This window comes from Mauremys reevesii, linkage group 2 (assembly GCF_016161935.1).
Source record: "Mauremys reevesii isolate NIE-2019 linkage group 2, ASM1616193v1, whole genome shotgun sequence".
Taxonomy (NCBI): domain Eukaryota; kingdom Metazoa; phylum Chordata; order Testudines; family Geoemydidae; genus Mauremys; species Mauremys reevesii.
The window spans coordinates 34,559,826-34,587,821 of NC_052624.1; the positions used below are offsets into that span (position 1 = coordinate 34,559,826).

The 27,996-nt window shown below is 44.1% G+C and overlaps 1 long non-coding RNA gene across 2 annotated transcripts in view; it reads right to left on the reverse strand.

Moving 5' to 3' along the window:
• LOC120396355 overlaps positions 1-27,996 on the reverse strand; it is a 72,010-nt gene that overhangs the window by 15,160 nt on the left and 28,854 nt on the right. The window contains exons 2-3 of one of the 2 annotated variants that reach the window (XR_005593075.1): positions 21,772-21,862; positions 15,959-16,092 (exon numbers count right to left, since the gene is read on the reverse strand). This is a non-coding gene — a long non-coding RNA (uncharacterized LOC120396355). Of the gene's footprint in view, positions 1-15,958; positions 16,093-21,771; positions 21,863-21,920; positions 22,122-27,996 lie in introns of those variants that run through there. The other variant, XR_005593076.1, reaches the window with a different exon arrangement.

Here is a 27,996-nt window from a genome sequence, read left to right on the forward strand (position 1 = left end):
GACGATGGATATCAGTCTTATTGCACCATCAGCCACCCATGGCAGGGGGGGAGCAAGGATGTTGGTGTTGAGTGCTGCAGCATCGTGTCTATCTGCAGCATTCAGTAAAGATAGGGTGACATGTAAAAGAGTCAAGAGAGGATTGTTTTCCCTTTCACTTCTGGGGGTGGGGGGGTGCGTAAATTGCCGAGCTATGCCCTGACCCACCGCGGACACTGTGTTTGACCCTAGAAGCATTTGGAGCTCAGCCAAGAATGCAAATACTTTTCGGAGACTGCAAGAACTGTGGGATAGCTTAAGTCCTCCAGGCCATGAGCGTCCATTTGATTCTTTGGCTTTCCGTTACGCTTGTCACGCAGCAGTGAGCTGAGTCCCTGCTATGGCATCTGTCTGGAGATTTTTTTAAAATGATTTTGAATTTCGTCTTCTGTAACGGAGCACTGATAGAACAGATTTGCCTGCCCTTACAGCAATCACATCCGCATGGTCCATGCTGGAGCTCTTTCTTTATTTTGATTTTTAACTGCCTCGCCACACGTGCTGATCGGAGCTCCACGCTGGGCATACAGGAAATATTCAAAAGTTCTTGGGGCTTTTCCTGTCTACCTGGCCACTGCATCCGAGTTCAGATTGCTGTCCAGAGCGGTCAGTGGTGCACTGTGGGATACCACCCCGAGGCCAATACCGTCCATCTGCGGCCACACTAACCCTAATCCGATATGGTAATACCGATACTAGCGCTACTCCTCTCGTTAGGGAGGAGTACAGAAACCGGTTTAAAGAGCCCTTTATATCGATATAAAGGGCCTCTTAGTGTGGACGGGTGTGGTGTTAAATCGGTTTTACGCTCCTTAAACCGGTTTAAACACGTAGTGTAGACCAGGCCCCAGTTATCTACATTGGGTGGTCACGACACAGGCCCTACTTCCCTACTATTTGCAAGGCAGGCTTTGCCCTTTGTGGGCTTCCTTAAGTTTCTCTGGCTGGGGGATCAAAATGAAAGTCACAAACCCCACCCATTCATGGATACTCCTTCCCTGCAGCCCTAGCAAAAAGGAGGGGGATGAGTCTATAGTGCTACCAACAATCCAGCCCCAACGTAATGGGTTTGGGGAAATTGCTCTTGCTGGAACTCTGAGACAGGCTCAGCCTGTCTGACTTACTCTGGGAATCCGCTGTACTCTTCTCAGGGTCAGAGTGAAGGTTTCCTGCCTAGGAGTTCCCTACACAGGTTTGGGAGTTGCTCCTGCAGTCTGCAGCTTAGGACAATCCATCTCCCTCCCCCATGTTAACTGCAGTTTCCTCCCTTTAAAAGGACTCCGCCCTATCAAGCAAGATTGACAGGGCCAGAGGGGTGGGGCTAGCCCTGCTGCCAGAGACTTTCTAGCCCCTGCCTCATCCGTGTGGGGCCTAATCACTCCATCACAGAGGGAATGAAGTAACGTTGCAGAGAGTGAATAAAGGCAGGTTGTGGATGCTGGTGGTAAAGCAACTGGGGGAGGCTGATGGAGGGAGGATCTAGGCAGATGAGAAGAGAGGGAGCGGCTGGAGGACAGAAGGGATGAGGTAAGCCATTACTAGAGGGAGATGATCCAACGATCAACTGTAGTATTGTTTAAACAGCAAAATAAATCTTATTTGAAGTGAAGTGATCTCAGGGGGATGCTCTTACCCCTCTAAAAAGGCTATTAAAGACTATTTCCATAAAATCATCAGTGATGTCCTCACAGTACTTTTCAGCCACATTTGAAAACACCTAACGCAGAGGGAAGAAACCCACATTCAGGTTCTGCAGGCACCATCTGTTAAGCAGGGACACACAGAAGTACTGAAGGCTGCCAGCTGGCTGGCCATTCCTCACTCTTTTCAAATAAACATGCAACATGTTTTCAGTAAATTCTGAACATTACAACTTCTCTTTCTCCTACCTCCCTTTCTCACTTACAGCATAATAGAAATAGGGTGAGAGCGCTGTTTGTCTCAGCCATATTGTTCTTTCCCAGCAGGATAAATTTCCACTTCAGAAGATTATTAGTTCATAAAACAGGCTGCCCAGACTAATATTAGTTATTAATCATTTTATGAACTGTAAAGGGAGTTATTAGCGCCTTGAATGAGGCTAAAGAAATAAGATAAGATCTCTTTTCAGCACAAACCTTAATTACTTCAAGGATATTTCAGTAGATAATGACTTAATTTTAGAGAAAGATTTTCATCCCAAAAGAACTTTTGAAATTATATACAGAAATTGCTGAATGCAGCTAACTCTGCCATGAGATGCAGCAACTAGATAACTCTGCATTGCAACTTGTTTGGGCCAACAAATGTCTTACATGGTTACTGGGGAAAGCAGACACCCTCCCAACACAGAATTTGACCAGGACACTGGGGCTAGCACCACAAACTCTTGCTAAAGATCATATGGGACTCTTTAATAACCTAAAAAAGTCAAGATCTCAGTTTTACTTCTCAGTAGATGCCAATAGCCCCTCTTTCTCCATTCAATATCTATATAGGAAGCCACCAGAAAAGCTGGTGCTTGCACTCTAAGTGGAATGGAAGAATCAAATTAGCATGGTGAAAAGGGGTTCGCAATCCCACCACATGCCCATGAGCAGCTGAAATGCCATGGCACACTTTGTCGATATGTTTACCTATATATTTTAGGGTATTATGCAGCCAACCATCCCCTTAGCACCTGCGTGCCTCCATGTAAAATCAACTGTAATTTTGGAGTCCTTTATTGATTAGCTCTTCCCCCTTTCTTAGTATCTGGAATAACTCCACTAAAATCAGTGCAGTTATTCTGGATCATAACCAACAGAATTTTGTCCCAATGGTTTGTGCAAAGTACTGCTTTTCCTCTTGCATAAAAGGCTTTTTACATTTAAAAAAAATGTTGCATGTTAGAAGGAGATGAAATATAGACTCTGTGGTTTTACTCTGTCATGTCACGGAATTATCAGCTTCATGTTGTGTTTCTTCTTCCCAAAGAATGCTTCAGACTACACAATTAGCCAGGCTGTAGATTCTTGAAAGCAGAGGGCAATGTGCATGTACATTGCCTAGCACAATGGGTTCATGATTCCCAAGTGAGACCTCTAGGGTCTATTGCAATGTAATTAATAATAATCAGACACTCAATAAATTGTATACAAGTAATTAGTAAGTTTTCATTGAGTACCAACAGTTAATTCTATGTCCATTAGGGAGCTTCTTCTCATAATGAGCTAAATTTCTTCATCTGGAGTCAAGTTCCTTTTCCTTCATTTATCTTATTCTAGATTATCATGGTTTAGTTAAAAAAAAAACCACCATTCACAGCAATGGCCTGATCCTGCAAATATTTAAACATGTGAGTAACTTAACTCAGACAAGCTGTCCTATCACTTCAGTAGCAATACTTATGTGAGTAAAGTTACTCACATGCATAAGTGTTTACAGGATCAGGCCCAAAATTAATCCCAGGAATGGTTTCACACCACTCAATAACATTTGCTTGTTTTTATTTTGACGATACAAACTCCTGTTTCAAATTTATTAGACACTAGGGCCCAAATTCACAAAGGCATTTAGGCACCTAACTCCCACTAATCTCAGTGGGAGTTAGGCACCTAAATACTTTTGTGAATCTGGGACTAGAGACTTGATCCAAACAAAGCCCAGCATATTCCCATTTACTTTATGATGCTTTGGGTCAGGCCACAGGGCACTTACACTTCCAGTGGGAGCTAGCATTTAAAAAAAAAATCCATCAACTTGTACATCTCCTAAAAATCTGTTATAAGAAAATTTCAGAATATGCTCATTGACTTCTGGTGAAGAAAGCAGTAATGTTAGTGGGAGTTTCCCATGAGAGAATGTAGGGGATCCACCACAATTAATGTTGTGGCAATGCCAGAGCCATATAGGAAGGAAATGCAATTCACTTGAATGGCTAATTCCATTGTAAGAAATGCTTCACATGCTGACACACTCCTGACAATGCAAATATATCCTCACACAACCTAAAAACATCAGGAAATTACATTTTTGTTGTTTTGGTATGTATCAAAATACCTCAGGATGGACTAAAACAATTAAATCAAGGAAATTCCATGTGAAGGTTGTCATTGCATCTTACAAAGCCATAACAATATAAATGTATATAAATAAACTAATACATAATCAAGAGTAGATTTACTGCACTGCATCCCACACAACTCATATCCTGTAGGATTATTTCCTGTCATTAATTACATTGTCTACATCAAAAAGTTATCAGCCAGCCAATTGGAAACAACTTAATGAGCTAAATTTCATACTCTGGGGTCAAGTTCTTTCTCCTTCATTTGTCTTCATTAGCAGCCTCTCTCCAGGCTTTCCAAAAATAGAAGACAGAAAATTAGTCAACAGATTTTAAAATTCTGTCTCAAGGATGCTCAGAAATTAAACATAACAGCTTTTAGGACCAATTTTGGATTGTTATTGTTGAATAATATGACAAAAAAACTGCACATTTTTCCTGACTAGTTATTTACATTGTGGATATTAATAGTAATGATCTCACATTTACCTAGCACCTCTACCCTCAAGGATACCAAAGCACTTTACAGAAATCCTAACTGGTTGACAAGCTACAGCTAGAATATTATTTCATACATAGGCTACACCTGTGTAGTGGAATGGAAGCTCTGAGATTCCTCAGTTTTCTATACATTCTTCCACTGATGGAGTGGGGGTTGCCCCTCTCCAGCGACAAAGTAGGTTCAGCCCCTTCAAACTAGTGATATCCCTCAATATCTGCACAGGTATCAGGAGATCCATGAAAGCATTGGTTATCTACACGCTGATCCTGTTTCTTCACACTAGCCCCCAGCCCCTTTCTGTCTCCTGTCACTGTTGGTACAGCAGGAGCCAACAAGACAAGAGCTCCTCCGCTGGACCCTGCACCACATGAAGGAAAGTGGGTTAGTTAATGGTCACAGGGTTAGCATTTGTTTGCCTACAAAATCACTATGAGGGTGGAGGTACAGAGGGGATGCCCATCCCCTCTGCAGGCACAGACTCTGACCCCACAAACCATCCACTGGAGAAGAGGGGAAAGCAACGCCACAGAGGCAGCCCTTCTGTGCCCAGTGTCAGAATATGTTTGATACTCATGCCCTCCGCTCACAGCAGTGGAGGATATAACAGGGCTTTATACTCGGAGGAATTACATCATATTTCCCTGTAATGCATGAACATGTGAGGTGAAAATGTAGCAGCTATTTAAAAGTTCACTGCAATAGACAGACATATACACCAGTTTAGGACAGAAAGTGAAGGAATTGCAGGGGGAATTTATAGTAGGTGGGTGGAGTATGGAAGGAAGCCAGAACACCAGCATTAAATACCCTCCTCTTGCATCAAGTACCAGGGGATCTCTAATGACCTCAAGTGGCCAGGAACTCAGATTTGCATCTCACGTGAAAGAAATAGTTCCTTCTGTACTAAATAAAAAAAGTGTGTTTACAAAAGAGAAGGTTGCTAATATGCAGTATTGTTATAGCTGTGTAAGCTCGAAAGTTTGTCTCTCTCACCAACAGAAGTTGGTCCAATAAAAGATATTATGTCACCCACCTTGTCTCTCTAAGGTTGCCGATAGCCAGACACCTGCTCTTTCATTTGAGCAGAATGGTAATTTACCCACAGGTATGAGGAAAGCTTCAAAGGATCAAACAGGGTCATGTAAAAAAATTATCAAATCATCTTTTAGTGCAATCCTCTCCACCAGTAATGCAGCAGGAAAAGGAATTGGCAAAGCCATTTGAGCACTTGGACATATAGGTAGCAGGTTCGTCACACAATTTCTTCTTTGAGAGACAAATATTTGTCTGCTGGGCATTACAGGGTGTGGGAAATTCTCTAAACCTGTGAAGAAAGAGTAAGAGAGTGTGTTGGAGTGGTCAGACCAGATCATTGGGGGGGGTCTGATTACTAGGTTCTATTTACAGTTCTGCCACTGACTTGCTGTATGTCCTCTAGCAAATCATTAACGGGGAATTTTCAATGAACTTCCTTTGCGTGTTCTGTAGGGACCCTGCGGGTTCAGAAATGAGGGGGCATCTCAAAATAGATTGTGTAATCTGATCTTGGAACACACTCTTTCCATGCCTCACCCAACTATCTGGGTGTTTAGGCCTGGGCTGGGGGCTAAGCCTCTGCAATTTTCAAAAACACATTGATATACGATGCTCTCCCCTCTTCACACTGTCACCTCGGTTCTAAGGATCCCAGGTTCCCCTCCACCTCCTAGGCCAATGAAAACACTTCAGCAATCCTTGTGTAGGACATCCCTGGCCTACCAGGACAGTGCAATGTCAGAATCAGCCCTTGAACGGGTAGAAAAGTCTCAATTGGTCGGACCAAAGGGAAGCATGCTTATGTGACCAATGGGTACAGGGTGTAGAAAGTCCCTGCCAGGCTGCTTTGTCTGTGAAGCTATGTAAATCTGAACCCAGGAGATGGAAACGTCATCTGACTCTCTCTTCGGATCTAGTCAGTCAAGCTGGTCTGCTGCTATGTCAATTTCGTAAGCTCAGAGCTTTGAAAACCCCTAATCAGTTATTTTTGTTCAAATAAACTCTGAATCCGTCAGTTCTACTAATCTGTTGTTTTGTTCAAGCCACTGGGCACTTTCAATCCGATTTTCAGCTGCCCCTGAAATGTGAGGCCCTTCAATGCCCAGCTCCCACTCAAACCCCAAGATGAGAGCCAAAATGGGTATTTACCTCCACCCATGCTTTTAAAAATGTGGGGTTAGAAATTGGAGCACCTGCAGCCAATCAGGACAGGCTAAATCAAGGTACCTGGTATAAAAAGGGGAGCTCACTCCAGTCTCTCTATCTTCCTTTGCTATGGCTCAATAACCCTGTTTGACTTGCATTAAGGCAGTGTTTCCAAAATTTGGGATGCACCTCCCTACTGCCCCCTGGGGGCATGATGGACCAGCTTGGAGGGGGACCCAGAGGGCTTTAAGAGACCATGCTGTCATTCTCCAAAGCCTCTGCTTTATTTATTTTTAATTAAGTCCCTAGCTGTTATAGTTGCAGAGAAAAACCTTACAAATGGGAAACAAATGCAACTGGTGCAGTGAAGACTGCTTGAGTTTGCAGACAGCCTGAACCAATAGTACTGAGGTCTGAACGTCATCCATTACTACAGGTACTGACCCAGATGCCAATGACAATACTTTAAATATCAGCATGGTTAACTATTTCATTACTCATTAGTGTAAGAAAGAGGGCATGGGACCATATTACAAAGTGCTTCACCATCCTTGCCCAAAGTGTTTGTGAGGGTGGGAGGTCCAGGAGGTGAACAAATAAAGAATTTTAGGCCTTCACCATCACATTTCAGGGTTGAAGGATGGGTGCCATTGGTTTCATTTTCCTGAAAGAAGGCTCAGCCTTCAAAAATTTGGGAAACACTGTAATAAGGCCTGAATTCAGGCCCACAGTCACGTGGGCCCTTAATGATGCATAACCAATTATCCATCAGGCTGACTGATCCTGATCACCACAAAGCCCCAGGTAGAAACGGAGCCAAGGAACTCTACCTGCTCTTGGTCAGGAGACACTTAAGTGAGCAGTAAGTTGATACAAGAGAGCCCACGAGCAGCCCTCTCTGGATCCCTGTCCCTTTCTTTCCCTGTACTTGAATTATTGCAACCCTAGGGCTGCAATAACTCCTGCATGGGCACAGGGGAAAGTAGGGCCGGGAGCAAAGGAACATCTATAAATAAGCTGTTTCCTGACAATTCTCTTATGATCCACTTAGGACTCTGCAGATCCCAGCCACACTTCATAGCTCCAGCCAGTTTTGCAGCATGGAGACTCCAAAGGCCAGGATCTGGCAGAAGAAACTTAATTCTGTATTGCTTTAGTTGTGGGCATAACTGATAAAAGAAAGTTTTTTAAATAAACTAGAGTTGGTGGATAACAGTCACTCTTTTCACATGTAATTCCCTGCAATGACTGTGATTGGAGTATGGAGACGTAATGGGTCTCTTGCACACATTATTTTCTTTTCCCACTACTTCTAGAATCATTGCCAAAATGTATTATTGAAAACCGGCTGTGGCTAGATGGTTAGTCTGAATGAACTGGCATGTGTTTGAACTTGGTAACTCAGTCTATGAAATTGCTGTTCTGTGGGAACAGAATTTGCAAGTTAGTTAAGACAAATTCCTAAAGAAAATGACAGTTTCAGTTTTGTCACTTTCCCTGAGGAGGTTGCAGGGATGAATGGAAACGGCACAGATCCTTCCTCTCAGACCTCAGACAGAGTGTTATGGGCAACTGCTGCTCAGCCACCTAAGTTCTCACCTATAGAGTCCCATAGGGCTCAGGTTTCAGAGTGGTAGCCCTGTTAGTCGGTATCAGCAAAAACAACTAGGAGTCCTTGTGGCACCTTAGAGACTATTTGTTAGTCTCTAAGGTGCCACAAGTACTCCACAGGGGTCAGTCTCCCTCATCTCAGTCAATATATATACAAAGCTGCTGAGAGAGCTGATGAGGAAACAGCAGGGGACAAAACCCCGCCAACACATCATCAGGGATCTACAACCCATCCTGGACAATGATCCCACACTTTCACAGGCCTTGGGTGGCAGGCCAGTCCTCACCCCAGACAACCTGCCAACCTGAAGCATATTCTCACCACTAACTGCACACCGCACCATAGTAACTCCAACTCAGGAACCAATCCATGCAACAAACCTCAATGCCAACTCTGCCCACATATCTACACCAGCGACACCATCACAGGACCTAACCAGATCAGCCACACCATCACCGGTTCATTCACCTGCACGTCCACCAATGTAATATACACCATCATATGCCAGCAATGCCCCTCTGCTATGTACATCGGCCAAACTGGACAGTCTCTACGGAAAAGGATAAATGGACACAAATCAGATATTAGGAATGGCAATATACAAAAACCTGTAGGAGAACACTTCAACCTCCCTGGCCATACAACAGCAGATCTTAAGGTGGCCATCCTACAGCAAAAAGACTTCAGGACCAGACTTCAAAGAGAAACTGCTGAGCTTCAGTTCATCTGCAAATTTGACACCATCAGCTCAGGATTAAACAAAGACTGTGAATGGCTTGCCAACTACAAAACCAGTTTCTCCTTCCTTGGTTTTCACACCTCAGCTGCTAGAAGAGGGCCTCATCCTCCCTGATTGAACTAACCTCGTTATCTCTAGCCTGCTTCTTGCTTGTATATATTGTGACAAAGTTCCTCCTCTCCCTAGTAGGTCCTGCGCTTATTGGCGGATTTCTTCCCCTCAGTGGTTTTCCCCTTGGATGAAACCCATAGTCTGGATCAACTACTCCTATGTCTGATTAGGAGTAGTGGGGCTAGGGGGGAACCCGGGCCTGCCCTCTACTCTGGGTTCCAGCCCAGGGCCCTGTGAATTGCAGCAGTCTCTATAGTGCTACTTGTAACCGCTGCAGCTCCCTGGGCTACTTCCCCATAGCCTCCTTCAAACACCTTCTTTATCCTCACCACAGGATCCTCCTGGTATCTGATGCTGCTTGATTGTATGGTGTTTTCCTCAATCCTCCAGTAGTACCCCCCTCTCAGTTCTTAGTTCCTTGTGTCTCTTGCTCCCAGCTCCTCATGCACACTTCTTTCCTCTGGCTCCTCCTCCCTAGACTGGAGTGAGCTCCCCTTTTTATACCAGGTACCTTGATTTAGCCTGTCCTGATTGGCTGCAGGTGCTCCAATCAATGTAGCTCTCTCCGGTGCCTTCTAGGAAGTTCTTAATTGGCCCCAGGTGCCTTGATTAGCCTGGAGCAACTGCCATTTTGGTTCCCATGGTACTAGGGATTTGCTTAGCCTGGAGCTAACATACCTGCTCCTCAGTACTTTCCTGTAGCCATCCGGCCTTGCTCCATCACAATATATATATATATATACACACACACCACCTGCCCCTGGAAATTTCCACTACATGCATCTGACGAAGTGGGTATTCACCCACGAAAGCTCATGCTCCAAAACGTCTGTTAGTCTATAAGGTGCCACAGGACTCTTTGTTGCTTTTACAGATCCAGACTAACACGGCTACCCCTCTGATACAGGGGACATATGACACCCAACAGATCTGAATCTCATTTAAGTCCAATGTAAACAGCACTGCCTCCCAGTGCTGCAAACATAATGCCAAAATCAGCCCCACACCTAGAGAAAGCTGAATCCAGGCAAGACTGAGGTGGTGCTGATAAAAAGAAAGAAGCTCTTCAAAGGACTAGCCTGCCCCAATAATCTCTCCCACTGTCACTGGCAGCAGTCCTCAGATTATCAAATCAGCCCACATTCCTGGTGTTATTTGACTTTTGGATGCCCAGTTAGCCATGTCAGAAGAACAATGCCCACTTTCATCTCTAAGTGGCTAGAAGATTAGGTCTGGGTTTCAAACCTTAAAAAGCTCCAACTTGTACAAAATGCAGCAGCCCATCTGTTTGCTAACAGGGGTCTCCATGAACACACCAACCTAGTAAACCACTCTCTGTACTGGTACACCCCCTTGAACATGGATTCCAGTTCAAGGTCTTTCTCCAGATATAGGACTGGCCCTGGCTACCTAAGAAATACTCTCTCCTTCCAATGCAGTGATCTCGCATGACAGTTCCACTCTGCTGGAACCATGAAATATCAACCAATAGCAGGAGGTTCATGAAGGCAGGAGACAGAATTTTAATGAGAAAAGGACCTAGACTATGGAATTCCCTCCTGCAAGAAACAGGAATGATCACTGTTCTCAGGAAGATCAAAACAAAATGCAAATATATTTTTTCATCCACACTAAAAACTATGAAACAAAGGAGCTGTAAACCAAAAATTACTCAAGCTACTTCTTCAGCAGGCTGGGAAGGAAAAAGGAAAGAGATTGTCTTTGTTATTTTTAATCACTTGCCAGGTGCCCAGATGCCATGCTGATGAGGCTCCATAAGTTCTTAAATAGATTAAACAGGGAAAGTAATTTATCTAATTTAACTCTGAGCTTCAAAGGAAAAGCTTGAAAGGATTGCAGGTGTGAAACGTTGGACACAATTGTTTCTGCGAAAAGCAGAAGCTGAGTTTGAACATTAGGCCCTAAATGGACTTGCTGAGTTTCCCACAAGATGTGGGAATATTACACAGCCTTACTCTTTGAGAAAGGTTTCCACTATAAATGACATTCACACTTTAAACACCCCTTTATTCCCAAACCATACCAACTCCCCATCCCCCAAAAACTCCTACCTCAAGCAGAGTTCTGAACCTGTAATAGAAATGCCAAAGTCGCTATAAAGTCCACTGTGACCTTTGCTGTTGCTATTGATTTCATGAGGAAGGCATTCAGATATTATAGTGATGGATGGGCAGTATAAAACTCTGAGACAGATAGGCAGAAGTCTGTCACAGAGTCTGATATAGAAGACAGAGGCATGATTCTCCACTGCCTTGTAGTCATTTACATCCACACAGAGTGAGTGCAAACTCTGACATGGGTATGAGTGAGTGGAAAGCTCTGTTTCAATAGCATTTTTCAGCCACTTTGCACAAGTCTAAATCACTAAACAAAATGCAAAGGAGTAGAGAATCAGGCCCCTTGCTCAAGCCTCCCAGAGTTGACAACTCACAATTTTATCATAAGTCCCACAATATTTGTTGCATTACAGTTCTAGCGGCTGGAGTGACATGATTAAAAGAGACACTCAGCTTTGGTTTTTTTTAAAAAGTAAGTTTTAGCCATTATGGTGGTGTAAGAAGAGTCAGGATGAGCTCTACCCTGACATCTGGTGGTGAATTGCAGTGAGTTGTGGAAAAGAACTGCAGGGGCTGATCTTGTTTGCATAGGCACACCCACCCCACCTAGCATGAACCCACAGCAGCCCAAATGGTCACTTTGGCTGCTGGGGGATCCCCAGTTTCTCTGTTATTGGGGCAGGAAGAATAAAGTGTTGTTACCCATTACCCTGATTATGTGAATCAAGGACAATGAAACTGTTTTATGCCAGAGGGACTCGCCATCAACTAAGTAGCACTCACTAGACAAGGGACATGGGTTTGAAAACCTAGTGAATTGAAAGAGGCTGGGGATAGGCATTTGTACTTGATGGTATGCCTTCCTGTCCCTTGCGGGCTTGAAAGGCTAATTTTACTGTCTCCTCTACTGTGGAATATCAGAGCAATTTTAATTCTATTAGGAGTCTAGTTACAGGCTGCTGAGCTGAATTCATGTTGGGCCAATGGTGCACCAGCACTGAGGTTCCCCTACTACAAGCTGAAATCACTGAGTGCTGTGCGGGGTCTGAAGCTATGTTGCTGAGTGGCTGATAGAGTGGAGCAGTTTGCAGGATGACTGGAGTGGCTCGTGGTGAAGGCTGCAGCAGAACCCCATGGAGAGGTGGGCAGTTGGACTCGGACCTTAACTGCCCCTTAACACCATTGTGTTCCCCTCCCCACCAAGGCTGAGAGGTAATACTCTGCAGATAAACTTTTGAACTCTGGGGCTGCACTGACCAGGGACAGAGACTTTTGGGTTGTTGGACTTTTGGGTGATCTTTTGGGTTGCTGGACTTAAGACCCTGAGGGGAAAAGGATACTGCCAAACTTACTTGGAGGTGGGTCTTTTGCTCATGGTTTATGTTATGAATCCTGTTTGTGGTGTTTCCCCAACATAATGCCACATTTTTCCCTCCTTTATTAAAAGGATTTTGCTACACTCAGACTCCACGCTTGTGAGAGGGGAAGTATTGCCTCTTAGAGGTGCCGGAGGGGTGGTATGTAATTGTCCCAGGTCACTGGGTGGAGGAATCGAGCCGGTTTTGCATTACGTTTTTAAAACAGAACCCCTAGATACTGAACTTGGCCCTTGTTGCTGCCAGTTCAGACGGGCAGAGGGGTTACAGTTGCAAAGAAAAGCTTAAACATGTGAAGGTTTCTAAAGGCTCAGAAGCCAGAAGGCAAAGAAAGAGAACCCAGAATTTGTTAGTTAGAAGCATCTTGTAATTTTGGGGAGGGGCTGACTGACTAATTTTGAATGCTCAGGGTTGGCAATACTGAAGCTGTGTCTATAGGATATCCCTTTTTGTCTGTGTCTTTAGACTGCACAGCCTTCCGGGCGGGATTGTCTTATTTCTGTGCTTGCACAGAACCCATAACAATGGGGCCCTAGGTCTTTGAGTGCTACCATAAGATAAATATTACTACTAATCATAAATCAGGTCTAATCCCACACATACCTAGCATTGGCCTCCCACGTCCATTCACATATTCTTGCTACTCTTGGTGACACAGTCTGCTTTTCTGCAGTTATTGCTCCTTGGAGTAACCTCCCTGTCTCTGCCCATTGATTTGCCATTTCTTTTCAGCCCTCCCCACAATTATTTATCCCTCCGAATAGCACTCTCCCTCTGGCATTATTTAGCTCTATCATTGTGATGTTTGACTCGATAAGCCATTTTTGGGTAGTTTATATGACAGATGCTAAAGCCTATTATGTAGGTATATTTTATTGCTCCTGGGGCTTCTGCTGACATGCTGCATTAGAAATAATCCACACGTGCTGCTGGGCTCACTGTAAGGATGCCACCAGCTCTCTTTTCACCCATTTCAGTAGGGCTGGTAAAACACTGCAGCTATTTTAAGCCCTCCGCAAGGTTTGCCGATTAACAGAGACAACAGTAACACTGATTGGCAGGCACCCACACCTCCTGAATAGCAGGAAGCACTGCTCATTACACTAAGACTTCTTTAAGAACTTTACACCCTCTATTTCATTAAGAAGGGAAATGAATCATTCACAGCTACAGAGCTAGCAGCTTTCACTAGACAACAGCTTTGTCCACCCTAGCAGTAAAGAAACACACCTAAAAATCCCTGCAGGGGCAAGTGCTCTTCTTATTTTTTTTACATATACTGACTCATCCCAATGGAAACCAACCAACAACAGTATGTAAAAAATAATGATTTGTCTGAACATAAAAAGAAAACAAACACAAACAAAAACAGGCAATCCTGCTCCTGAATTCTCTGGTTCCTCCTCAGTTTAAACTTAACTAGGCTTTTCAATTTGCTGTGACATGGGTAACAGATGCTGGGGAAAACTAGAAACTCCACCTACCAGCAGTGTGTTTAAGGGAATAGGAGCAGGCATTGCTCAGTTTTCCAGGTGTAGGACAATAGAAGGCCTCCGGAAATGTGAAAAGCAGCTGTAACAGACCTGAGAGTCTGACCCAATGTGTCCAAAACTGAATTTCTCATCCTTGCTCCCATAAATAATCTTTTCCTTTCCTGCTCTGTCCCTATTGATAGCTTCATTATCCAGACTGACAACTTCAGAGTCATTTTCTACTCCTCTTTCTACATCTGAGCATATGAATATTTGCTGAGAGACTCGGGCTTGAGAATGTCCAGCCACATTTGTGCTGTAGCTGTTTTCTGCATAGCTCACACCACCGTTTGCATTGTCCAGGTCCTTTCCATAACAAAATGGAGTGTGTCACTATTCAACATGACTCATGAAAAACATAAGGCTTTTCATCCATTGGAAATAATGGCAGCCAGAAGGGAGAGCTCCCAAGTTATAGATGAGTGATGGTGTTTTTATGATTCACCAGGAGGCGGCAATATAGCCAACCTGATACAATGGGAGAGCAAGATATTTTGCAAAAAGCGTGTTATGGATATCCTAGTGCAGGGGTCTCAAACATGTGGCCCCAGCCCGTCATAGCTCCCCTCATCCCCTGGCCCCCCTGAGTGCGCTGCATCCCCGCTCTTCCGCCTACTTTCCAGTGGTTCCCGCCGCCAAACAGCCGGGCAGTGCTTAGGACTTCCAAGCAGCAGGGAGGAGCAGGGACACGGTGTGCTCAGGGGAGGAGGTGGAGAAGAGGCGGGGCCGGGGCAGGGATTTGGGGAAGGGGTTGGAAGAGGGGCAGGGAGGTGGCGGAGTTGGGGTGCGGACTTCGGGGGAAGGGATTGGACTGGATGCGGGGGAAGGGGTGGGAGGAGGTGGGGCAGAGGCAGGGCCTCATGGAAGGGGTGGAGTGGGGGGGGCAGCGGTGGGGGGCTTTTGTATCTTTGAATGAAAAGGTGTCAGTGATGCAGCCCTCGGGCCAATGTATTAGTCCTCATGTGGCCCTCCTGGTGATTTGAGTTTGAGATCCCTGGACTACTGCATGACTTACAGTTTCCTTAAACTGGTAGCCAGGTCCCAGCTCCCATGGCTCACCAACTATCCAAATTGGGTTCAGGTACTTTGACATTTCTATATACAGCAAATTCTAATTGGATTCAATAGAACAGCATTTGCATATATCAGCATCACCGGCAATACAGGGTAGAATTATTATTATGTAACTGTTCTCATTTTCAACAGGCTGTCAGTCAACCACCTACAGGCTTGGCAGAGAGCGTTTTGTTGGCAGAAAGACTATTCCAACCCCTTTCTACTGTCATTTATTTGACAAACATTATTGTACCAGCCAGGCACCTTAGCTATCAGTCACCATGCTCACAAGCATCTGGTCCATCATTAAACAAGGAAATCTCCAAAAAAAAAAAAAAAAAGAGTATACACACATGATAAAATTATTTTAGCAACTCATTAACAAAATTATATTCTGAGCAAAGTGAACACATTTTTCCATTAGGATATTCTTTCCATTTTCCAGGTGGTGATAAAAAGGAATAGGATAAGCATTATGAACTACTCTCTACTATTTTGTAGCTGTCTTTAACCAAAAGGGGGGGAGGGTTCAGCCAATTTTTCTAACATCAATTAACCATTTTTCTTAATAAAGAGAATGACAATACCTATATCAAAACTGCTTAGCCAGTGTGGTTACTCAATGATAGGAGTTGTGATGGAATAAATATTGATGCTACTTTTTAATTTTTCAAAAAAGTAGTTAATACATTTTGGCAGTTTCACCTTTCCTGGAGAACAAATTCAGAGGCTGAAGCTCCTAGCAACCTGATGTAAACTTGAGTATTGCAAATGATATCTTCATCATGCATCCAGAATGAGGTCAGTCTTGTTGATAGCAGAATAACTAGGGAGTATTTCTGTGGGCAGAAAAAACACACCACAAGCATAAATGCACTACCTGACACGGTTGCCTGGAATGCTTTGAATTTAAAATCTGTCTTGTTTCTAAAGTTATTTTTGTTTTAGTAAGATACATTTAATAAGATACATTGTCTTGTATTACATGTTCTACACATTCATGTATGTTGTGTAACCCCTTTGGGGTCTAGAGAGCATGGCCCCTTTAAATGGAGGACAAGCCTGATCGGGGACAGCCCAGGACAGGAGCCAGGAGAAGTCCTGTGCGGGGGAATCGCCCGAGAGGACAGGCCAGAGCTGGACCCAGTATCACGGTTGCCCGGAGCTGCCTGGGGCTGTGAGTACTGGGGCTTGTGGACTCGCACTGGGAATAAGGAGGAGGCTGCAGAGAGCGGCAGAGAAGGCACCGGAGGGTTTGCTGGGGGAGAGTTCACTGCTGCTGAAGACGACCCAGAGCACCCAAGACTCACCACGGACTGGAACTTTGCTCAGGGCTCCTGAACACGGTGTACAGACACTGTCAGACTGTGCTACCGCTGGGTCCGTGGGGCCTTGGTTTGAATGCAGCCCCACACACACACACTCACACCCCCACCCTAAGTTGCTGGCTTTTTCTTCACAGAGAAAAGAAACTCCTGAGTGACTTTCATCTCAGTAAAAAAAAAAAAAAGAGGAGGATTTATAGAAGACCTGTGCCGAGGGGCACATCCCAGTAACCAAGCTGTGCTGGTGGGCGGGGTTCCCAGAAGAGATGGAACCAAATGAGATTGAGGAGAGCTTAGATGCAGCTGAAATACTGGGAGGGTAAAGGTCCACACCGTATTTTACAACCGCAAAGTGAAGGGCATGGTAGCACTATGTACTCACTCCAAGGAAGCAGATCTTGACAAAGTGCCCAAAGAGGTGAAAGTAGAAGGTATCCTAGTGTGCCTGAGTCACTTGAGGTGGATTCTTTAGCACAGAAATTGCAAGCTCTGATGGTAGATGAGAAGCGGACAAGAGAAGAATTAATTTTATTAGGAGGGCTCCAACACCTGCAGCACCCAGCCTGGTGGGATGGGCCAAAGAGCTGGGAAATGCTCTCAAAGATGCATGAAGCCGGTGCATGAAAATGCTCCAAGGATGATTATGAAACATGGAGGGATTTTACGGTGCCACTTGTCCAAGAGTGGGAATGCTCTGATGCTGGAGTCTGAGGGGACCTGCCATGCGAATATCCGAACCCTGAAAGACTCACAACCAGCTGCCACAGTGCAAGACTATTTAACCGCTCTTGAGAGTGTCTATGGTGCTACTGATAGCAGTGAAGACCTGTATTATCGTTTCCGCCATACCTATCAGATTGTCTGATTTCATCAGGAGACTAGAGGATTTGCTACAGCAGGTAGTGCGGAGGGCATCCCCCCCCAAGCGCATTGATTTCGCTTAGGTTGGACCAAATCCTCGGGGCACCCGACAAGATGGGTTGATGTTGTGGAAACTGCAGCTGAGAAGATGGCAGGGAGTCACACCACCACAGTGCTTGGAGAGATGGAGGATGCCCCATCAGTGGCAGCAGCACTGAGAGATTTGACAGTGGCCATGATGAAAGCTCAGGGACATACTGTGCCATCCTCAAGGAGAGAGTAGCAGAAGGGGTGATAGCCAGCGTGAAGGTTTCTGTTATAACTGTGGAAGAGAGACTGTCAAAACAAGACAGATCATGCAAGGGTATCTCAGAGATTGCAGCAGACCATTAGGGGCTCAGGGAACACACAACAGGGGCTTGGGAAGGAGCAACCCAAGACCCTGAAATCCACAAACAGAGGCTACCCACGTGGGCTGATAGCCCCCAAGCTATAGTACCTGTATTGTGTGAGGCATTGCTGGACAGTGGATCACAGGTCACCATCTTTATGAATCCTACTACCGAGAACACCTGCAGCACTTGCCTGTCTGGCCTGACAGTCTGGGATATATCCTGTTAAATGTTCAGTTCCCAAAGAATGTTGCGGGGTAAACCAGGAAATAGAAACTTTGGCACTGGTCTGCCCAGATCCAAAGGGAAGAAAGTATGCACCTTTAATCCTAGGGACAAATGCAAACCTGTTCCAGAGGTTGGCGTGGAAATGCCGTGAGATGGCAGGGAACAACTATCTGCAGGAGCTGCCAATGCATATCCCAAGAGAAGACCAAGGCTAGGCCTTTTGGGAGGATAGTTTCCAGTTTGGGGATTCCCCATTCCTGCTGAGTGGAAGGACCGCCTGTGTGAGAAGTTAATCAAGAGGAAGGCTGTTTTCTATGCACGAATGGGATGTTGGGTGTGCACATGATGTGGAGCACCATATCCAAATGCAGGATGGTCGGCCTTTAGAGAGAGGAGAGGACGATAGCCCCGCTGATATTGAAGATGTGAGGCAGCACCTACAGGAACTGGTTCAAGCAGGTATCATTGAGACTCTGAACCAGCGGACGATCCCTGACCAATACACAATGCCCGGGTGGATGATGCTTTGGATAGCTTGAATGGTAGCTGCTGGTTCTCTGTCCAGAAGACAGCATTCATCTGCCCTTTAGGATTTTACTATCTGGAGCTCCAGCCACATTTCAGCGACTCATGGACATGCACCTGTCTGGTATACCTGGATGACATTATAGTGTACTTTAGAAGAACACGAGACTCGGCTGTGCAAAGTCCTGGATCGTTTGGAACAGGCTGGCCTCAAGTTATCCTTAGACAAGTGCATCTTCTGCCAGACATCCGTGCGGTATGTGGGACACATAGTGTCTGCAGATGGTATAGCTACAGACCCAGAGAAGGTGAAGGCGGTAACTACTGGCCGAGGCCCACAACTCTCAAGGAATTAAGGTCATTTCTGGGATTCTGACATCATACATGCACTCACAGAGCTCACCAGGATACCCCCACAAATAAGAAGAGAGGGAACTCACCTCGCCATAAATACTTCAATGTGGGTGCACCTTTGGGAGGTGGACTGCTGAGTGTGAAGAAGCTTTCCATAAAATCATTCAACAGCTCACGCAAGCACCTGTTTTGTGTACGCTGATCCCACCCAGCCGTATGAACTTCATGTTGATGCAAGCTACACTGGTTTAGGCGCTGTCCTTTATCAAGAGCGTGAGGGCACTCCGACCGGTAGCATTTGCAAGTCGGTCTCACACCGCCTGAGAGAAACTACCCTGCACATCAAGTGGAGTTCCTGGCATTGAAATGGGCCATCACAGAGAGGTTCCATGACTACCTCTATGGGGCCAAGTTCACTGTAAAAACTGATAATAACCCTTTGACATACATCAAGACAACAGCAAAATTATCCGTAGCAGGACACAAGCGGCACTCTCTGCCTATGATTTCACTCTGCAGTATCGACCGGTCGAACAAACATGGATGCAGATGCCTTGTCTCGGCAACCTCACTCTAAGGATTTATTACTCAATGATCAGATGAATGTGGGGACCTCTGAACTGAGAGCTTTATGCCAACGGGTATCCATTGTGGAGGAAAAATCCACAGCCAATGGAGAACGGGCAATTGACTGTCTGGGTGCACCACCAGAAGCCATACCCATAGCCTACTCAAGTTTTACTAGAGTACTGGACCCACAGCTGCCCAAACTAAAGGATCGAGAGGCAGAAGCATCCTCAGAGGCCTCACCATAAGCAGTTGGTGCTACCGAAGTAGACGGCAAGGCGTGCTAGAGGCCTGCCACACGATCGAATGGGCATCTCTGGGATCGAGCGGTTGGAGGCCGTTCTGCACCCATGGAGCTTGTCTTTATGGACTTTCAAAGATCAAAAGCTTCCACGGTTGCCAAGATCCCGCTACTGAACATGCTGGGAACTCTGGAGCCTCAGCAGAAAAATCACCAGAATCAAAAGAATAAAACCCGATATGATCAAATCATCTGTTACCTATAGGACAAGTATTGTTTCACAGATTCTGAGACTCCCGCCTGCAAATCGGACACGGTCCCCACGGCGGAAATATACCCGTCCTCTGCAAACACGTGAACATCCAGTTGGAATGACCTGACCCTAATGGATCCTTTTGTTGTCACGCAAAGAGATGGTGAAGGGAAGACCCACACTGAGCATTCCCGAGGCCTCACTGTCCCAAGCTGTGGAGACCCCCAAGAACATGATGAGGAAGGTTCAGTGCAGGCAGAGAACCCTGTACCCCAAACAGCCACTTTAAACCCAGATGCAGGACCCATCATCTTGCCTCCATGTCCAGTGGTGTCACCTCAGCCAACATCAGTGACCTACAGCTTCCTGGGTGCCGGGGGGGGAGCTGCCTCATGGGAAACCTGTTCCACCTCGGGTCCTGTGGGATGGATGATGGGAAGGCTTATCCATGGCTTAAAGTTGTCTACCTTGATGGGGACATCAATATTTCTTTGGGAGAGTAAACCCTTTGGGTCTAGAGAGCATGGCCCCTGATTATTTCTTTTTTTTCAGGGGGGGGGGAGAGTAAGAAAAAGAGGAAACTCCAGGGGCAGGGCTGGAGCTGGAGGGAGAGAGACAGCCCAGGACAGGAGCCAGGAGAAGTCCTGCAGAGCACCAGGGCAGAAGAGGCACCGGGGGGTTTGCTGGGGGAGAGTTTCACGGCGCTGAAGCGACCAGGAGCACCCAAGACTCACCACGCAGCCCTGTTTTGCTCCCTATATTTCCCCTTGTTGTTTTTCTCCTCCCAGCCCTCTGTAAATAAATATCTCCCTTTGTTATATAGACTGTGCTTTTCCTGTGGGGGGTGTGTTCTCTGGGGGGTTTGGAACAGGTGCCCCTGGGGTGGAAGGAGAGCTGCCTGCAGAGCAGACTCCATCTTGGCCACGAGGGCGCTAAAGTTACACTTGCACTGAAAAAACAGTGTTAAAGGACTGAAAAAAGCAGATAAGCATAAATTGGGCCTTCAGGGTCTGGGTGAACAGTATGGACAGAGCAGCTATTAAGCCTGTGAAAATTTCCATTGCTTTGCAGAGAAGCAGCTTCCCTCTGCAACTGGCGACTTCATTTTAAAGCACTGGAATTCTAGAGACGCAAGTAATTGACAGTCACACAAACTGTGTGCCTGATGAGTCTGTGGCCTCTTTCCAAGGCTTGGCACATTTGTCACAATCTTTGTGATAAGTGCAAAACAGCCCCTGATTTTAGTATTGCTGTGGATAAAACCTGTGATGAGGAAATAGAGAAGGTAGTGAGTTACTGTCAAATACCTGTCAAAGCAAAATACAAGTGTCATTTCCCAGACAATGTTGCTGTATTAAATATGCACTCAGAAACAGCGCATTATGCAAAGCAGGCACAAGATGGAGAGTTTGGCAGAAATTCAGTTACCTCGGGCGGATAGATTCCTGCCCGTCTCTCTGTCGGGTATGTATTTTGCTAATTGATAGGAACATTCCAGTGAAGAAACCTGTATGCCATGAGTCAAATGCAAATCTCTCGATTAGTAGGACCTACCCCTTACTCTATAGTATGGGAGGCATGTAACACCATACCATCCACTAGGAGATGTTAGGGAAAGGCTGCTTTCAGCCGGCTTCCCTCTCCCTTCAGACACAGCAGGATTCATGTGACCATGCGTGACTCACTCTCCCAGGTAGGCACACCTCCTCTGTCATTCCATTCCATGGCATGTGCTATCCTAAACACTACTCCTGTATTAGATCCCTACTTACACTTCTATAATACCTTCAGTCTAGCAGAATCCCAAAGCATTTGACAAGCTCTGTACAGAATTTCCTTCACTCAGCACTGAAGTGCAGTCACCTGTGGATTGTAATACAGCATTCTATCAGGTTAGGACAGGAAATGAGGAATCTCTTACCCAACTGAAAATACAGGGATTGGTTTCTGGATTAGACGTTGATCAGGACACCCTTCTAAATATTCTGGGCGGGGAGGAGGTATCTTCATGACTACAAGTGGGCAGGATCCTGTTTTTCTCAACCAAAAGAGAATGCCGCCAGCAGCACAGTACAGCCTAACAGCATGCACGTTACATGTCAAAACTCACTCAGAAGTAGAGCTAGGCCTATCGGGGGAAAAAAATCTTGGTCAAATAAATATTTTAATATGAGAATTTTGCAAAATTTGTCCAATAATTTATTCAGCCAAAGTATTTGCAATTTAGTCCCCTAGCTCTGCAATTTGGACAAATAAGGAGAAGAAATGTGTTGAAAAATAGCAAGATTCCTCATGAAACTTTACACATTTAAGAAATATGGATTAGCCTATTTACCAAAGCCATGTCAGACACTAAGTGGGAAGCAAGAGGGAAACAATTTCTGGTCACTGATTTTCACAGTACTGGGTTTATTTTAAAAACCTCCCTTAGTTCCTTCTTTGGCTCTAGATTAGAGCAGAGATTGTAGGAACAAAAAATGCTGCAAGTTGTTGGAAGAAGGTGGATTTGAAATCTAGGGTGCACAGTTTTCCCCACAATCCAGCTCTTGAGAACTGGAGATTATAGAGATAAAGAAGCTGTAGCTGCTGTCTCTTATCTCCAAGATAAGAATGACTAATTATTCATCCAGCAGGTTCCATTTGTTTGGATTTACCAATCCAAACCATTTATGATTAAGCAAGTATGACTGAGGCACAGAGAATTTCCTGGGGATTAGTGACAGACTAGGAAAGTTGGTGACTCAGGATGAATCAATTAATCCCAGTGTCATGACCTGCACATAGGTGGTGTCAAGCCTGATTCCCCACTCTGGCACTTCGAGTGCAGAAGATGGAGGGCTGCAAGGACTCTAAAAATTAATACTGGCCACTCCAGGCTGGTATTAAACTCCCCAGGTCACAGCTTCTCTCTGCCCTTGTATGGGTAGATGCTGCCACCACCCAAGTGCAAACCCGCCCCGCATTTTGAGAACCTAGGAAGGCGCATGTGGGAATTCCTTCCTGTGGGGTTCCCTGAAGCCCTTTCACCCCCACTCCGGGGAAGAGCTGAGAAAGAAAACAAAGGAAATCAGCTGTTGCCACCAGCTAATTAAACAACATATGCACAAACCTCTCAGGACACAAAAAAAAACCAATCCTGATCTTAAAAAAGGTAAATTTTATTAAAAACAAAAAGAAAATACATCAGGAACTTAGGCTATTGCTAGATTTAAAAAGAGCAAATATAATAATAAACATCAAGAATGGTTTTCTTGAGGTTCAGCTTAAGGGTTACAAGCAAAACAAAAGCATTTGGGGGTTAGCACAGAGGAGTCCACAAGCCAATAAGAAATAAAAGAAATAACCCTAATCTTCCTAGACAGTCCCTGATTTACTTATATATCTGTGGTTTCAGATAAACAGTTCTAGGTATGAGCTAATTATTTTCCATATGGGTCTTAAAGCTTCTTATAGAATTGCTGCTGTGTCTCCTCTCTCCAGAGAATCGACAAAGGGAAAGTTTTTTCCCAATTTTAAAAAGTTCTAGCCCTCCCATTGGCTCTTTTGGTCAAGGACCCACTCACTTCCTTTTACCTATGCATACAGTCAGACTTTTTAACCCTTTACAGTTAAAGCAAGTAGAGAACAATTACTAACAAAGATTTTATAGCTAACTGGCTGGCAGGGTGTCCATAAAAGGGACCTACTCCCCCATCCTTTCATTTATCACAGGTAGTCTGACTAAGAGCAGGAGTCAGGCCAGGTCTGAAGCCAGGAGATCAGCATCCAAGACAGGTCAGAGAGCAAACTGAGTGTCAGATGTCAAGAGACAGGCAGGGTTGGGTTACCAAGAGATTGGGAGCAGGTGTCTGAGGGAAACAGTCCAAAGCAGGGAAAACCCAGGTGCATGGACAACTTCCTGTCCTCTGCTGGGCTTATACAGAAGCTGACTCCCAGCATTCTGCAATTGGATTCTAGGACTGGGGTCCTCTGTCAAAGTTTAGCTCCTATTCTGATCATAGGTGCTGCAATTAGTGGTGTGGGGGATGCTGCCGCACCCTATGGCTTGAAGTAGTTTCCATCATAGACATGGTTTACAGTTCGGTTCAATGGCTCTCAGCACACACACTACAAATTGTTCCAGCACCCCTGATTCTGATAACAGTTGCCAGGTTGCTTATTAGCCCCAAAGAGCCCTGTGGCTCAATGTTCAAGACCCACAGTCCCTGACACCCAGACAGTTATCAATTCCCAAAGCACTGCCTTTGGCTGAGGTCATTGTTATGTATGAGAACACATTTTTAGTACAGCAGGAGCAAGTTTGACTCGTACTGCTGCTGCACTAGGCATATTTAGAGAATGGACACCCGTCCAGCAGCCAATGAAAATTTTAATTTCTTTTTTGAAGATGGTCATCAAGGCATAATTTGTTTCAAAGGGAGATTATCAAGGTGGCTGAGCTTTAAAATGAGTCTGTTTTGACAGATGCCCCACTTGCTAAGATTTCACCAAAAGCTAAACCTGATTCTTGGAGAACTGAATGTAAAAGTAAATCCAGCTTACTCTGTATTACACTGAAGGCAGCCAAGGCAAGCATAGTATCACACACACACACACCAGAAAAGGAGAAGTTATAAATTCACTCCTGGTCCATAGTCTACAATTCTTAAATTCAAAGATACCAACTGGAGACAGTGTCTTTTTATCGGTTGTCGCTGAATTTTCTCTAGGTAAATGGTGAGTACAGTAAAATGTCAGTGTTTTAACCCCTGAATGCCTTCGGCTGCTACTCCCAAATAATAGTGTTAATAATGCAAGCAAAATATGGTGCCCAGGTGTCTGGAAAAATCCCAGCAGCAAGGGTCAGGAGTTATGCATTTGGTTGTTAGGAGAAATATATTCCCTTTTTCTATCACTGCTGAGAGCTTTAGCCGAAAGCCATTTTCGCAGAGAAATTATTTCAAAACAAAGATGGAGAGGAAAAGATTATATGCAACTGTGAGGCTGCTGAGTAGACTCTCAAAAAGAAAGCAGCATGGGGGGGATCTGGTTGCATGTGTATTAGTAAGTGTCCTTAGCTTTCTCTCTTCAAGATCCAGAAACACTCACTTCTGAACAAGTAAAATCCTAAACAAAAGATTCCAAGGATAATCCCAGCAACTAGAAACATAAAAGAGGACTTGATCCTGAAGGCCTTCCTCAGGAACAACTCCCACTGATTACCCAGGGAGTCTGGGTCTGAGCACAATGGGCATCATTCAACTGTTGACATTTGCCATTTGAAAGTAATTCCTGTTAATTATGGTATCACACGTATTTGCTTTACTTATTATGGGTATTTAAGGAGTACCTGTAATACCACAGCAACAGTAACTACTGCCTCAGGGTGACTGTCAACAACTTAATGGCAACCTCCATAAGAATGGCACGTTCAGCTCACAAAGAGCATCTTACAGCATCAAATGAAAGTGATTGTTCTTTTCATATTTTTAAAAACTTGTGAAGCCCACAGATAACAGTTGTTATGGGCTCAAGACAAGACTCTGGATACACAGACTTTTGGTTGTGAGACTGGTATCAGATTAACTTTAGGGTATCTGTGAACTCTTCAACTTTCTCAGTGAAAGCCCATGTACTGAGTTAGAACAATTTCACATTTGTAAAGTGCAGGCAAGTAAGAAACATGACTATGTAAAAATAACACCTTCTTACTCAAAATACTTACTCCCTCTTGTTTCTCACAACCACATTTGCCTACTTTCTTACCAAACAATTTTAACTTGCCAGTGAGGCAAAGCCAATACAGTGGAATCCAATGTATCATTCTGCTTTGTGCATCAATCCAATTGTGTGCCAACTTCCAACTGCCAAATTTATTACCAGAATTCAATGTGATTTTCAAATCCAGCCTGAGTTAGCAGGGTTGGCAATTAAAAAGACATCTTTTGGCCGGTGAACTGAGCAAATAGGATATGAATTTCATTAGAAGAAAATAAATATGGAACCCACAATGTCATTTTTCTGACTACAGTCATGATTTAAACATTGTCTGTTCTGGGGAACTGTTGGAGGCTTGGGAGGTTGTTATTGGAATACAGAGCTTCTTAGGTCACCAATTCAAATCCAAGCTAGATGGCATATATATGAAATGAGTTGGTGAGCTCCATCTACTTTGGAGGCAGAAAGCATCCACATTACAAAAATCACCATCAAAACTGGCATCTTTCTTCACAGAATCACCCAATGACTGATTGGGCACAGAGACAAAACTCTCTTACTCACTCACTCCAGAAGTGGTCCCTCCAGATCAGGGTTGAAGTGTGCTGGCAGAAAGGAAAAGGAAGCTTGTACTGCAATTGCATGTGCTGTACCTATCCTATGGGTAAACAAAGCAATTCAGTTTCTAGGGCTGTCAGGTCTGCATCTTTTGCCAGCACTAGGGGGCCAGAGTGTATAAAATGGATGATTTTTAATAAATAAATAAATAAATTTAATACTGGGTTTAAAAAAATAAAGCCATTTAAAATTAATTTGAAAATAGGACAATATATATTAAGCCTTCAATTTACCATAATCTATTACAATAATTTAAAACATAATATTAAGCAGTATCTGTTTACTGCCAGGTTTTATAGAAAGTGAAACCACTGAATAGGTGGAAGTTATTGGCTAAGCAGACTCTGGTTCCAGGTGAAGTGCTAAACCAGCTTTTGACAGCAATATCCTCTTCTGCAGGCACGGAGTTTTTTATTTCAGTTTGTTCAACTAGTTCAGTTCAATCCTTAGTTCATTCAAAGTTAAAAAAAACTAATTGGGAGTTGAAAAAGCAGGAAAGCTAGTTTTCATCTTCCAATCTATGAAGAAAAACTAGGCATCAGATTTACTAGTTCTAAAATCGTGAAGGACATGGTAACCTAGAAACAATCAATCCACTAACTACAGACAATGCTTCCTTTGTTTTGCATATAAAACTCATTTATTAAAAATGTTTTGATAAACTTTTTATAAACTTATTTAAGTATCCAGTACAAAGGCAGTTGTTTAACTAATAAACAAACTATTTAAAAGTGTTTCTGTGCATTGACTTGAATTTCAATTTCCATCCTAGGTTTGCCACAAATCACAAGTAAAAAAAAAAAACCTAGTACAAATAAATGCAACATTCACCATTTTCTTACAATGTAAAAAATTAAGAATCTGCATGCATGTAAATTAAGCAACTACATAGCTTAAATAAATGTGTATAGATATTATATCTTCCTGTTTACCAAAAAGAAGCACCAAATAAGTGTAATGGCTATATTTAATTTCAAATCAACATTTTAATGGTTAACACCGAATGAGAATCAGCCTTTAAGAAAATACAAATACAAAACAAGATTAAATCAGTTATTTAAATCAAGGTTTTTGGCTTAGTGATTTAAATTGTTTTGATTTAAATCAATTCATCCTGCTAAAAGCTAATTTACATGGGAAAGTTTTCAGTTAAGTTTATGATGCCTTGGAAGTTTTTGTAAAGGAGTACTCAGTGGACAAGAAACACTTCACTTATGGTACAGAAGGCTGGGAAGTGATGCTATATACAGACAGAATGGGGGAAACAAATTAAACAGGAAATAAGGGAAGGGTGGAGCATGATTCTAACCCATAATACTCTGAGTAACCCAGTTAACCCCTTGATGACCAGCTTACTACAGAAGTAGTTCAAGCTAAACTCAAAAATAGCAACTCTTATTCCAGAATAGGAGTGTCCATACATGGTGTTGTACAGTATAACTATACTAGTGATATTACACCAATATAACTGGCAAGAACTTCCTGTGTAGACAAGCCCTAAGTTAGCTAACAATAAATCAGATTTTTAAGTTAATAACCATCTTTGGCCTGTCTGCAAGTATATGAAGGCACAGGTTTGGGAGAGAGAAGGCTGATTCTTCTGCTATTGTGCAATTCTGCAGAACAAAATACACTTAGAGTCACATTTGAACATAAGGTTTTTAGGAGATGCAATCAGGCTT